Source organism: Schistocerca cancellata, chromosome 2, assembly GCF_023864275.1.
Source record: "Schistocerca cancellata isolate TAMUIC-IGC-003103 chromosome 2, iqSchCanc2.1, whole genome shotgun sequence".
Lineage (NCBI taxonomy): Eukaryota > Metazoa > Arthropoda > Insecta > Orthoptera > Acrididae > Schistocerca > Schistocerca cancellata.
This window is the reverse complement of record NC_064627.1, coordinates 568,677,844-568,691,635: the sequence shown is the minus strand read 5'-3', so window position 1 is coordinate 568,691,635 and position 13,792 is coordinate 568,677,844.

Below are 13,792 nucleotides of genomic sequence, written 5' to 3'. Positions count from 1 at the left end.
TGAGAATGCGTAATACCATATAAGTAGCAGTCACACAAGCTGGTTACTAGACAGCTGCCCGTTGCCCGCCACTTCTCAATCGCCGAAGGATGAGGAAAGGGAGCCCGTTTAGGAAACACACCGCCGTTCGGCTGATGCGATGCAGGATATTGATGAGCGAGCTGAGAAGGGAGGTTTTGAATTACACGCCTTCGAATACGATTAAGGTTTCTTAATAACACCACACCCCTTGCTAGAAACAATTATACGGAGGATAATGGCAACAAAGGTGCCCTGTTCTCATCACTGTATTTGTCTTCGTAAAGAATATCCACTGAACACCAAATAAATTCGAAGGCCTTGTCTCCATTTATGTACCAACAACGAAAAACATTTGACAGTTAGAAATGTGTCATTTATATTGTCATTAACGTTTATAACGTCTTTAGATATAAAAATAACGTAGTTGTCACGTGTTCATTTCTACATCAGGAAGTTATTCGTCAGGAGGAGCAAATGTTGCTCTGGAGCTGAACGATACGGAAAAGTATTTAATTGCTGCAGAGTCGGGTACCAATTATAAGACTGTATCAAGTTTAAAAAATAATTCAAGTTCAAAATTCATACAGGCTGATTATGGATGGCTCCTTAAACAAGACTACGAGTTAGTTTTTCTCCCTCTGTTGATGTCCTAATGTTCTCATTGTCGACTACTCAATAAGCTGCAAAAGAAAAAGAAACATGGTCGTTTTAAAATTCTTAAGTAGAGAACACTTGCAAACTTCGTTATTTACAGACACAGAGCAATAAAAGATCACATCAAATAACTGTATTCCAGATAATACAGCATCCCAGACTACGTAATATTGTCATCATGATCTCTTGAATGATTACTTGCGATTCGGGAGAAGTACTGACTGCCTTCATTATTATCGTTATTTTTATATAAAAGTAGAGATAAATATATGGTGCATATATTGCTAATAGCAATAATTAAATTCTAGATCTTATCTCAGCAACTAGCACGGCTATGATTACTTCATGGCAAGGTTACATGCAGTTAAAGCAACCAGTCTTCCTTCTTGGTACAACATACGTTCAGCAATGATCTTAGATTCGTTTTGCCGCTCTACACGCGCCTGGTTCCAGATCAGATGGCTTGCGGTTTTCTTTTCCGACCTGGCAACTACAATCATTTTTGATGCATGTGATATTAGACATAAAGTTCGGTAGTGTTCATATTTTGTAGCTGCTGGCTTCTTTGGTATAGGAACAATGAGGATATGCTGAGTGAAGATGGGTTTGTTTTCAGAAGGGGAGGAGGAGGAGGAGGAGATTAGTGTTTAACGTCCCGTCGACAACGGGGTCATTAGAGACGGAGCGCAAGCTCGGGTGAGGGAAGGATGGGGAAGGAAATCGGCCGTGCCCTTTCAAAGGAACCATCCTGGCATTTGCCTGAAGCGATTTAGGGAAATCACGGAAAACCTAAATCAGGATGGCCGGAGACGGGATTGAACCGTCGTCCTCCCGAATGCGAGTCCAGTGTGCTAACCACTGCGCCACCTCGCTCGGTCATTCAGAAGGGGATTGGCATTAAGAGAAGTGATTCTGGCCCTGACACTTCTTATCGAAAAGCAATTATAGAAAAATAAACCAACTTATATTTGCAGACCTGGAAAATGCATTTGATAGCGTTGTCTGGCAAGAGATGTTCAGAGGGCTGAGGAAAAGTAGAATGAAGTACAAAGACATCCGTGTGAAACTCAGTTTCTATAAGAATGAGGTGGCAGTGATCAGGAACTGTCACCAAGAATAAGAAGCAAACTTTAGAAAAGGGGTAAGACAAGAATGTGCTCTCTCTCCTCTTACAATCGACGCTTACATCCAGGAAGCTATAGACCAAGCTCGAGAAACTACTGAGGTGGGGATCAAAATTAATGGGCAGAAAATGGACGTGCTACGTTATGCAGAGAATATTGCTATAGTCACGGAGACAAAAGATCTAGAGGAAGTCCCCAGAACAGTGGAAATGATTCTATGCAATCAGTATGGAATGAGAATAAACAAGGAAAAGACTAATGTGATGGTATGCAGTACATGAGCAGAATATGAACCTCTGAGAACGAGAATTGGAAGAGAGGAGCTGGAAGTGATAGAGGGATTTACTTACCTGGGAAGCAAAATCACAAGGGATGGTAGAAGCCGGAAAGAAACTGCTTGCAGAATACAACAGGCCAAAATTGCATTTAATCGGAGGAAGAACTTGCTCACCAGCAAGAACATCAGTCTGAAAATAATGAAACATATCATGAAAGCTTTCGTTTGGAGTGTGGCCCTATACGGATGTGAAACTTGGACAATGAGAAGAGAAAAGAGAAGACGGCTAGAGGCCCTGGAGATGTGCTGCTATAGAAGGATGACGAAGATCAGCTGGAGAGAGAAAGTAACAAATGAAGAGGTGCTTAGAAGAGTACAGGAAACTAGAACTCTGTGGAGGCACATCCAAACAAGAAGAGAGAAGATTGTAGGGACATCCTACGACACAACAACATCAATGGAACAATAGCAGATGGAGCTATTGAGGGAAGTAATCGGCGGGAACGACCAAGGGTGTCATACATGCAAAAGATGATGATTGTCGTTGGCTGTAACACATACGTGGAAATGAAGAGGAAGGCAGACAGAAGAGAGCAACGGCGCTCTGCTGCAAACCAACCTCAAAGAAGAAGCAGAACTGCAATGATTTAGCTTCATAGCCGTAGTTATCAGATTATTCCAGGAGAGCTGTTCTTAGGGTTTCCGCTGCTTTGGAAGATTTCTGTTAAAGTTTTTTTGACTAGGTCACACCTAACTTTCTGTCCCATCAGTAGTTTTCATTTCTAATGAGTTCGTTGTCGATAGGATGTTAAACAACAGCTTTCCTTCCTTCCTGCTTCCAATGTATTTCTGCTCTAGTTTGCTTGAATTAACTTTTATCAAAGACGATGACTGAAAACAAAAGAACGTGACAACTAACCGAATCAGCCTTGCGACGATTCACGAACCTGTTCCCAGCCAGTAGACCAGTGATACATAGCACCTGTACCGAAACTGAGTTGTCCGTAATTCATTAAAACAGTACAGTTTCGTTGAAACGAATTTTTTTCCAGTTTCAGCTGCGGATGCGCCGGAACCTTGCCAGCTCCCAGCGGTCCGTGGCCTGTGCAACGCGCGCTTCCTGCGCTACTACTACGACTCCGATAAGGGCACGTGTTTGCCCTTCACGTGGGGCGGTTGCGGTGGCAACGACAACAGGTACGTCTTGTTGATATTGCCGGCTAAGATATAGAGCTACTTTTGATAAGTTAACTCTGTGGGTTATACTAGTATCTAGTTAAGCTATCTGCTACAGAGAATTAATTCTTGTCTGTAGAATCCTAACATATAAGTCATCGTGGTCGTGCGGTAGCGTTCTCGCTTCCCACGCCCGGGTTCCCGGGTTCGATTCCCGGCGGGGTCAGGGATTTTCTCTGCCTCGTGTTGTGTGATGTCCTTAGGTTAGTTAGGTTTAAGTAGTTCTAAGTTCTAGGGGACTGATGACCATGGATGTTAAGTCCCATAGTGCTCAGAGCCATTTTATAAGTCATCCCACTGCTTTTCTTATGGTAGCCACAATTATTTTGCAAACATACATACTATGTAACATTAAGACAACCATTACAAATGAAAGAAGTAGAAATAGTCGTCATTTTATTCTATAGTGAGTTTATTGAGTGTTCCTTACAAGAGGGTGACTTTAGTATGTATGGAAAATTAAATGGCTTACATTACTGTTGAAAGGAATAGAAAAGTTACATATATGAAAATAGTAACTGTTCTCGAAAGAAAGATACCATTGATGACAGTGCAGTTTCTCTAGAATAAATGATAATTAATTGAAACCCTCACCTGCCGACAGGTGTTGTTGATGTACCTCGATAGGGACAGTTGGAAATGTGTGCTCCGACCGGGACTCGAACCCGGGATCTCCTGCTTACATGGCAGACGCTCTATCCACAGAGGACACAGATAAACAGCGCGGCTGCAGGGACTTATCCCTTACACGCTTCCCGTGAGACCCACATTCCCAAATGTCCACAATCTACATATTTATTAGGTACATTACGTCAAGTCGGGGCACACATTTTCAGCTGTCCCCATCGAGGTATATCAACAAAACTTGTCGGCAGCTGAAGGTTTCAATTAATTATAATTTATTCTAGAAAAGCTACGTTCCATTTATCATACAATCAAATGTTTACACAGCTCTGATTCGAATCCTGGTGGTGGGTGAAATTTTCATTGCTCGTTTTAGTTGGCAAGGAGAGTCGAGGTGTTGGCGTAAAGTTCCTGATCACCATTCTTTGTGCAAATGTTCTGGCGTTAGTTCCAAACCTCTCAGCAGTGTCTTATAAAGTGAGGGCATGCGAAAATGCTACTGGTGATCGGTACGTCGCAAGCCCACTCCAGCTTGGCGACTCGTTGGTGCAGTTCGACATGAGTAGGCCAAGTGCCAGCTCCGAGTTTCACCCTCTCCCTTCTCTCATCAACGCCATCATACAACACAAACACAAGGCCACACTGTATAGCCGTACATGATACTTGCCGATGCTCTACAAATGCAGTTACTACGCAAGACTCACACATCTGCAAGGGAAGGGGTCTGTGTGCGAGAAGGAAGAACAGCCTTTCCGACAGACGGCTGAACCCGTGGGGGTATCCTAGCCAGCAATGTCATGCGACAGTTACAATATGTATTGCACAGCTATCGATACTTTTCGACAAGTCGGACGGATATGAAACTAACGACTTCATACATAAAATACGTAACAAAAATTTCATGGAGTACCTTCTTCTAAATGAAGCACGTTAGTCGCAAAGTGCACGAGAAGTTTCAGTAATGAAGCAAGTGGAAACGTCGACACTTGGATACTTAGCGAATGACGTCGAGCGAACGCGGCATATTTCTTCTTGTACATTAGCTTCGCCCGTCTCTTTCCGTAGGAAGGCGGTGCCTCGAACACAGTAGACTGTGCTGTGCTACGGAAGAGCTTGCTACTGTCAACACGGACCGGGATGTCCCGTGTGTGTTGTTCTACAATCCGTTAGCGGCTGTCTGTTCCAGCCACGGTTTGCAAAGTCATCCACATAAACAGCGTGAAATGCGGTCTTTCGGATGAAGAAACACGCATACCAGCTTTCTTTCATGTCGCACAGCTACTTCTTGGTACTGTGATTTTTTCCATCAGCGTAGTTACAACCAAAGAACTAAGTTCTTCAAGGCTTCGTGCTCTCCTTTCTGGGAATGGTTGAAAGAAGGAAAACTGAGGGACTTGCCATCATCAGATCAATGTTGGGCCGCATGACGCAGTCTTTGCGCACCTGCGCTAGATGATTACGTGATGTAGTGACGACCGCCAGATGCATCATTGCAGGACGCGTCGTGGCGGTCGCTGACTTCACAGCGCTGCATTCGTGCTTGCGTCTCTGTAACCACGCTAGTATCAAGGTGCGTCAGACAAAACCGCTTTTAACTAATACATCACGAAACCCAGCTACAAGTGCGCCACTATAAAACTTCAGTATGACAGTTAGGGAAACAAGAGGGAGACACCATGTCTCGGCGCTTAAATAGGCAGAGCTCTCGAATCTCGCGGAGAAGGGACTAATCCAGGGGGGGGCAGGAATCCTGCACGTGTGCAGTGCACTTGCACGCATGCAGTTAACAGGTGTTCTGCGTGCACACAGGGGCAACCTGACCACCCGCTTACCTCCCCTCCCCACCATACCTTCTGTCCACTCCTTCCTCTGTAATGCGTTTTGTTTTTCTAGCTTGCTTTATTGAATGATGGAATAAGGTTAGCAGGAGTGCTTGAAATAAATCATGGTTTGAAAGAGTACCTATTAACTACGATACGTTTTATTTAATTATCACTGGTGGAGTTTACAATACGTTTAATATCTGGAGCAAAATTTCTGCATACAGACAAACGCAAACAGTTACGTAAATTTTCATCACTTATCAGAATGAGATTTTCACTCTGCAGCGGAGTGTGCGCTGATATGAAACTTCCTGGCAGATTAAAACTGTGTGCCCGACCGAGACTCGAACTTGGGACCTTTGCCTTTCGCGGGCAAGTGCTCTACCTCTGAGCTACCGAAGCACGACTCACGCCTGCAGGTTCGCAGGAGAGCTTCTGTAAAGTTTGGAAGGTAGGAGACGAGATACTGGCAGAAGTAAAGCTGTGAGTACCGGGCGTGAGTCGTGCTTCGGTAGCTCAGAGGTAGAGCACTTGCCCACGAAAGGCAAAGGTCCCGAGTTCGAGTCTCGGTCGGGCACACAGTTTTAATCTGCCAGGAAGTTTCATCACGTATGTTTGCTCTTAACCGAGGCTTATTAATTCAGCAAATGGTTTTCCAGCTCTCACTGTATTAAGCGCAATTTTATAGCTTGCACGTACCGCTGGGCTATTATTGTTGTCGTCCTGAAAAATTGAAAACAGTGCTCCATAAAATGTTGAATCAGTTAGATGAGAGACATGACGAGAAAAAGTCGCAGATCTCTCGTGACAACGGCAACTAGGACAGATGCATCTAATATCGTCAGGTCGCTCTTCTTAAGCTCAGTCAATTTCCCCATCCGCTCAGAATCCGACAATAAATTGTACTCGTCCTTGTGAAATTTATTATAATGGCCTTCAATACTAAACTTCCGGCCTTGTACTACACTGCCGCAACCTGCCGGCTGTCGCCACTGCCCCATTCGACGATTGCACGCGAGCAGCACACGTGCAGCGCTGTGCGCTCACGAGCCGCGTGCAACGTTTGCCCGCCCCCGGACTAATCTGTCGTGCCAGCCTTCTCGATCGTACTATAAATTTTCCTAACCGGAGACAACTTGCCCAGAGGACAGCAGTTTTCTTCTTAATTTGTTGCACACTGCTGTGGGCTGCCAGCCAAAATGTCCCAGTGGATGGTATCCCTCCACTAAATACGGCAAATGCGAATATTTGGGTGTAATATGTAACTAGTCTTTTTCTTAAAAATGTAGGATACGATTTACTTTCTGTACCGTTAACTAGTTTCTAGGCCACTGGAGGCTCACCATCGGATGATGGTGTTACAGGAACACTGTCTGAACCACGTTCAGATAGACACAGGATCGTGATGACTTCACCGCCTCGTTGTATCCAAAGAAACTAACGATTTGAATCAACTTCGTCCCATCTTCGGATATTTCGTTACCTTAATGAGAAGTGATACAGGAATCGCTAGACTATAACACCAGTGCACCATAGGCATAATATGACAAGTTGGTAGTAAGCATTAATTCACTACTACTATTATGAACGTACTCTGCTTAAAGAAGGAACAAAATAAAAAATCATGCAATTAATGTCATAAACGGAACAACTTTTTCATTATGTTTCTTCTCAACATCCTCAGCTCACATTCAACAGGTCCTCACAAATTTATATAGTCGGTGCAAGTAGAAGAAAATAAATCCGAAGAATTGTGTAACTATTGATGAATAAGCTCTTACAGCTAGAAGGAAGAAAGATTACAGTTTATGTGTCGTCACAATGAGACGTATTGCAAACTCGGATTAGTCAGAGATGAGGAAGGCTGTCAGCGTGCTCTTTCAAAGGCACCACCCCAGCATTGACTTTAAGTAATTTATGAAAAACACGGTGAAACCTAAATGTGGATGGCCTAATGTGGATTTGAGCCGCCACTTTCTGGAATGCTAGTCCGGTGTCTTAGGGTATTATCACTGCGCCATGTATTTCGGCCTCTTATACTAACAGCACAGAATCAGAATTAATGTACCCAAATACCTCAACGATTCGGATCTGCCTGACGTATGCCAGCGTTTGTTAATGTGTTTCATCGTCGTACGTGCTGTGCAGAAATGGAATAACACTGATACCGGGGGTACCTGCAGGTCGTTAGTATCCCAAATCATCCTTTCCTGTTCTAAGTTTCGTCTTTCGTTTTATTTCGTCACTATTAAGGTTCAATAATCGCAGTTTTTATTCTCAGCTGCAAGAGTATATTCCTTAATGTCAAATACAAATAAGGAAAATGATGGGGACACAGGTGTTTTGTTATTGGATTAAATCATTATTACACGATACAGTATAAACGTAGAACTTAGGGGAGATGAAATAAGTACAAAGACCAATAACAGCGTGCATTTTGACTTTAACGGTAGATCGCCTTTAAAAGTTACGTATTTTTACTACCAGCTGTTTAGAAGATAGCTAAATACGAGTACACTACATTATAAGTGTTAAACGAATTGGATAAATTGCTGCTCTGCAGAAAAATCTGACAACACGGTCCCATTGAAATGCCAGGTCAATTACAAGCGCACCTAAATTGTTAATAATCTCTCTGTGTAATTCCCAGCATGTACGCCATGATTTGTTGCAGTTATTCACAACACCGTCCACTACATCACTGTATCCATATAATTTGGAGGCTCTACCAAATTTTTCAAGAGGGGTATTGAGATTTTACACGCTAATGAACTACAAACATCTAATCGCAGCGGTTTGCGACATGCGAAATTTTATTCATTGATGTTCTAATGTTACATTGCATTTATCTTATCAGCAATACATTTGTTTCCTGTTTAATCATGAGGCGTAGAAGTTATCTGTGCGACTGGCTATCAACAGAGATTTGTTGTGTACACAAACTGTTCCCGTTGAACGATATCTTTAGTGGATTACTTCGATCGTCATTTGAATTTTTCATGCTCTATAGCTCTAAATCATCGGTCGGATCATCTACAAATATTACATACCCTGTGTATCAACAAAGCCTTACATTTAATTTCAGAGGTTAGTTTTTACAGCAGTCGGGGCAGAACAGCCTAAGAAAATTAATTGAGCTCAGTAGCAATGATACACTCTGCCTGTAACAATACGACAGTTGAAAGAATGAAACTCTTCCGTCTATTTCAAGTAAGGGATGTATGAGGAATTCCAACAACATTCATACTTCTCAGAACAGGAGAATTAACGCAAAATCACATGTTCGTTATTATCATGGAAAAAAACGTATCGATGTCGCCAGCACACTGACTCTGACGTACCAACTACTTGGAGAGCAAAAATTAAATTCTTAGTCAGTACTCAGTTTGTATACAACATTCGGCGTTCGTTGTCCTTTCTTTGTACTTTACCTACGACGATTTGTGAAGAATTTAATGGACGCCAATTGTTTCTCTTGAACGATAGAATGCTACTTTTTAAGATGATTTTATAGAAACAGCACCTGCACCGTGAAAACGATTGCAAAGTATTATACATATGTGTGTCCGCCTAAAAACTAACACACAAACTGATTTGATGAAAGCAGCATAGTCACAATTTTTCACAAACGACTATCTTTGCAGATTCACAACAATGCTGGAATGTCTGGCCGCTTGTAACGCTTATCCGATAGAATCAACGATCTCTTAATCCAGAAGGTGGGTACACATCCAGGAACGATTTTTGTTTTTTAGACTAAGCGCTAAGTTTAGTAACTCCAAACGCATTTTTTTAAAGTATAGGTTCCAGAATTTCACTGTAGTTTATCTAACATTCGTATTTTACATACAAATGAGATCGGCCTTCTTTCAGAATGCATTATCCATTATGTGGAAAAAGTATTTAATTCGAAAATGAATATTAACTTCTAGATTATAGTGAAATAATTCTACAGATTATAATAGAGCAGCAGTGCTGATTAATCATGATGCTTTGACTAACATTATATCCATTGTCTTCTGAGAATTATCCTTGCCGATGCGATGAAACTCTTCAACTCTGCTTCCTGGGATAATTATAAAGAGTTTTTTACCGTTTACACGAGCCCTGAGAGCCCATGCTCACACACATATGTTTTCGTCTGTTACAGGGCACATCAGATCCTCCCATCATCTGACGGCGTCCTACTGAAATATAAATCACATTACTCAACGTGCTGAATCTTTGACAGAAAACAGTATTTTCCTATTTGCTATTTTCTGTTTACTTATGTAGCTGATTGATTTCTTCTAATAAATGTATCTAAATTTTTATTAGAAAAGTGAGAACGGAATTCGAGAACTGTCAGCCTTTTTGTAGCTAAACTATGTGCTAACCGTAGAGGCATTATAACTCGCTTAGTGTCACTCAGTTCTTTCTGCAGTCCCTCTTTTCCTACTAATCGCCTAAAAATAAAAAATAAATGCATTTCTAATTCGTAAATCACCAAGTTATTAGGAGCTACAATGGTTAAATTAACAATTATTGTATTCACTGAAATTATAGTTCAAGAGTAATGTTCCACAGAAAATAAATATACAGTCTTAACAAGCTTGGAATTGTAAAGCGTTCATTATCGCCAAAATCTAGCATATTCAATGGAAGTCAATCTGGTGTCCGACGACGTTCTCACGACGTTTTTATAGACACCCATGTTACTGTGTGTGTTTTTCTGACGAAACGGTATTGCTGCATACTGCTCCAAGATCGTAGGGAGGTCACAAGATAAGCAGGAAGAAGCTAGAAGGTTATAATTTGCAGCATTCTAGTTTTTGCCGACAGTGCACGATAATAAACCGGCGCTTTTAGACAAAGTAACAGCTTCAATTTATTCTTGAGTTACTAGTCCATTGTGCATTCATAGAGGAAGTTCCTAAGAAAACTGAGCGATGTGGTACGATTTTTAACGTACTGGACTTGATTTCAGGAGAAACCGGGTCAAACCCACGTCTGGCTTTCCAAATGTAGGGGTTTCGTGGTTTCCCTGTATCAATTAAGCTAAATGACTGGGCGGTTGCTTTAAACTGTCGCTTTCCAGCTACATTCTAGTCAAATACGGGCTTCTGCTCCGTCCATAATGCACTTGTTGTCGACAAGATGTTAGACACCAACAATACTAAAAACAGCTAATGAGGAATGTAATGGAACAGCTATTTTGATACTAAAAGACATCCTGTTTAACAAGGCATGTGGTGCAAAAACAGTGGTAATTTACCTTACTGGTAGAATGTGAAAGGGATGTGGCAGTAGAGGAGTACCCCACATCGGAAGGGTGGGTCAGACAGAGAAGAGAAAGAGAGAATGATCCAGATTAGCCAATGGAATCTGAGAAAATTTAATAAATTGTGGAAGACTGTTACACGGGCATAGCAAGTCTATATCGTAGTTTTGAGAGAGCTGTATTTAAAACAAGTGATCACAATAAAAGCCAGATTTGTAGTGTTAGAGAAAGACAACTAAATAACAGGAATAAAAAGTCAAATATCACAACAAAAAATCCAAAACTTCAATCAACACTGACTGAAAAAAAACCACAACATAAACGAAAGTTGGCAGGCGTGTTTCTAGATCTGAAACAAGATGTCTCTTCAAATTTCACGTCAGTCGTATAAGACTCTGAGGATATAAATCAGGTTTGCTTTAAATACACACTGTAACTGTTGTGACCGTTAGTTACCTTTGAGATTGGACATATTGAGCCGATGTTAGTCAAGAAAGCCTTTAAGGCGACAAAGACGCCATTATGAACAACTCACTAAATTTGAACATGCTCGCGTAATAGGGCTAAGAGAAGTTGGACGTTCCGTCCGCGATACTGCAGAGAAACTTGGCAGGAATGTGGCCATTGTACTTGATTGCTGGCAGCGGTGGTCATGAGAATATACGGTCGCAAGTAGACATGGTTCCAGACGACCACATGGCACTACCGAGAGGGAAGACTATCGTGTACCGAGACGCAACCACGAATCCAGCGCTATTAGGTTGGCAAGCCGCAAGATGGTTCCTGGAATAAAGCATCTGACGGTCGCCATAATATCACGTAATCGTCTAGCGTAGCGCTGCACCTACTGTCTCATGCAGACCGCTGTTGATCTGATGGTGGCCCGTCCGTCAGGTTCCTTACGTGTAACTTTATTTTGTGTTTCTACATCTGAAAGATCATGTCTCTTCAGATTTCGCGCGAGTCGTGCAAGAGTGTCGGTAGTCGCACCACTGTGAGAATGCAAATCAGGTTTGCTTTAAATACACGCTGTAATGGTGGTGAGCGTTAGTTACTTTTTGAGACTGGACGTGGTGAACTGATGTTAGTCAAGAATGCCTTTGAGACAACCAAGACACCATTATCTACTCCTCACTGGGTTTGAATGAGGTAGAGCTGTAGGGCTACCAGAAGCTGCATGTTCCTTTCTGCGATACTGCAGACTAGCCAGGAACATAGCCAATGTTTATGACTGCTGGCAACGGTGGTCACTAGAATGTATGGTCGCAAGAAAACAGAGTTCCGGACGACCACGTGACACTACCGTGAGGGAAGACCATCGTGTTCGACATATGGATCTGTTGAATTGTACTGCATCTGCTACAGCAATATGAGCAGCAGTTGGCACCACAGTGACACAACGAGCTGTTACAAGCCGGATACTTTATGCATAGTTCCGAGCCAGGTGCCGTGTAGCGTGCATTCCTCTGACCCCAAATCACCTCCATATGCGTCTTCAGTAGTGTCAAGCGAGAGCTCATTGGAGGGGAGATTGAAGGTCTGTTGTGTTTTCTGATGAAATTTGGTTCTGCCTCGGTGTCAGTGATGGCGGTGGTTAGTTAGGGGGCCAGTTGAGGGCCAGCAACCAACCTGTAGTTATGGTCTGGAGTGAGATTTTGTATGACCGCAGGTTATCCCATGCAACCTGACTGCAAATTTTTACGTCAACCGGGTGATTCAAATGGCTCTGAGCACTATGCGACTCAACTGCTGAGGTCATCAGTCGCCTAGAACTTAGAACTAATTAAACCTAACTAACCTAAGGACATCACACACATCCATGCCCGAGGCAGGATTCGAACCTGGGACCGTAGCGGTCACGCGGTTCCAGACTGAAGCGCCTTTAACCGCACAGCCACACCGGCCGGCTAACCAGGTGATTCGACCTGCTGTGTTTCCATTCATGAACAGCGTCCCAGGGAGTATTTTCCAAAAGGATAAAGCTCGCTCACATACCGCTGTTTTAACCCAACATCCCTACAGAGTGTCGACATATTGCCTTGGCCCACTCGATCACCAGGTCTGTCTCCTGTCGAGAACATACGGGATATCATCGGACGACAATTCCAGCGTCATCCACAACCAGCAATAACCGTCCCTGTTCTGAGCAATCAAGTGCAACAGGATGGAACTCCATGCTACAAACTGACATCTGGCACCTGTGCAAGAGAGTACTTGCACTTACGCATGCTTGCATGCAATAGTCTCGCAGTTACACCGGTTATTAATGAACCAGAATTTCACATTTGCAATGGCTTATTCCGCGTTTACATTAACCTGCGATCTTGCTATTTTAAACACTTAAAGATTTTCCTAGACAAATGTATTCCTCAAATTTCAGCACTCTTCATAATTTTTTGGTGTTTTTTCCGTCAGTGTATCATCTGACAAAATTTAAACACAGTCCGTAGTAGGTTGTAATGTGATTTTTAATTAACTGTGCGATTAGCTAATTTCTACTACTTGACAATGACAAGTATTCGAAATTAGCTAATCGCACGATTAAATAAAAATTACGTTACGGCCTACTACGCACCATATCTATGTTTATTAAGCATCTGGAGGCTGTGGATTCCCACAAATACAAAATCTGACAAAATACCAGATAAACTGTAGCAGATCTTCACTGAATAACTGAAGACTGAACGAGAGCTTACTCTCGAAACAAGAAATTGTGCAAGAAAACCATTAGCGTAGCGGAAATACGTATATGCATGTAGATGACTCCAATAAG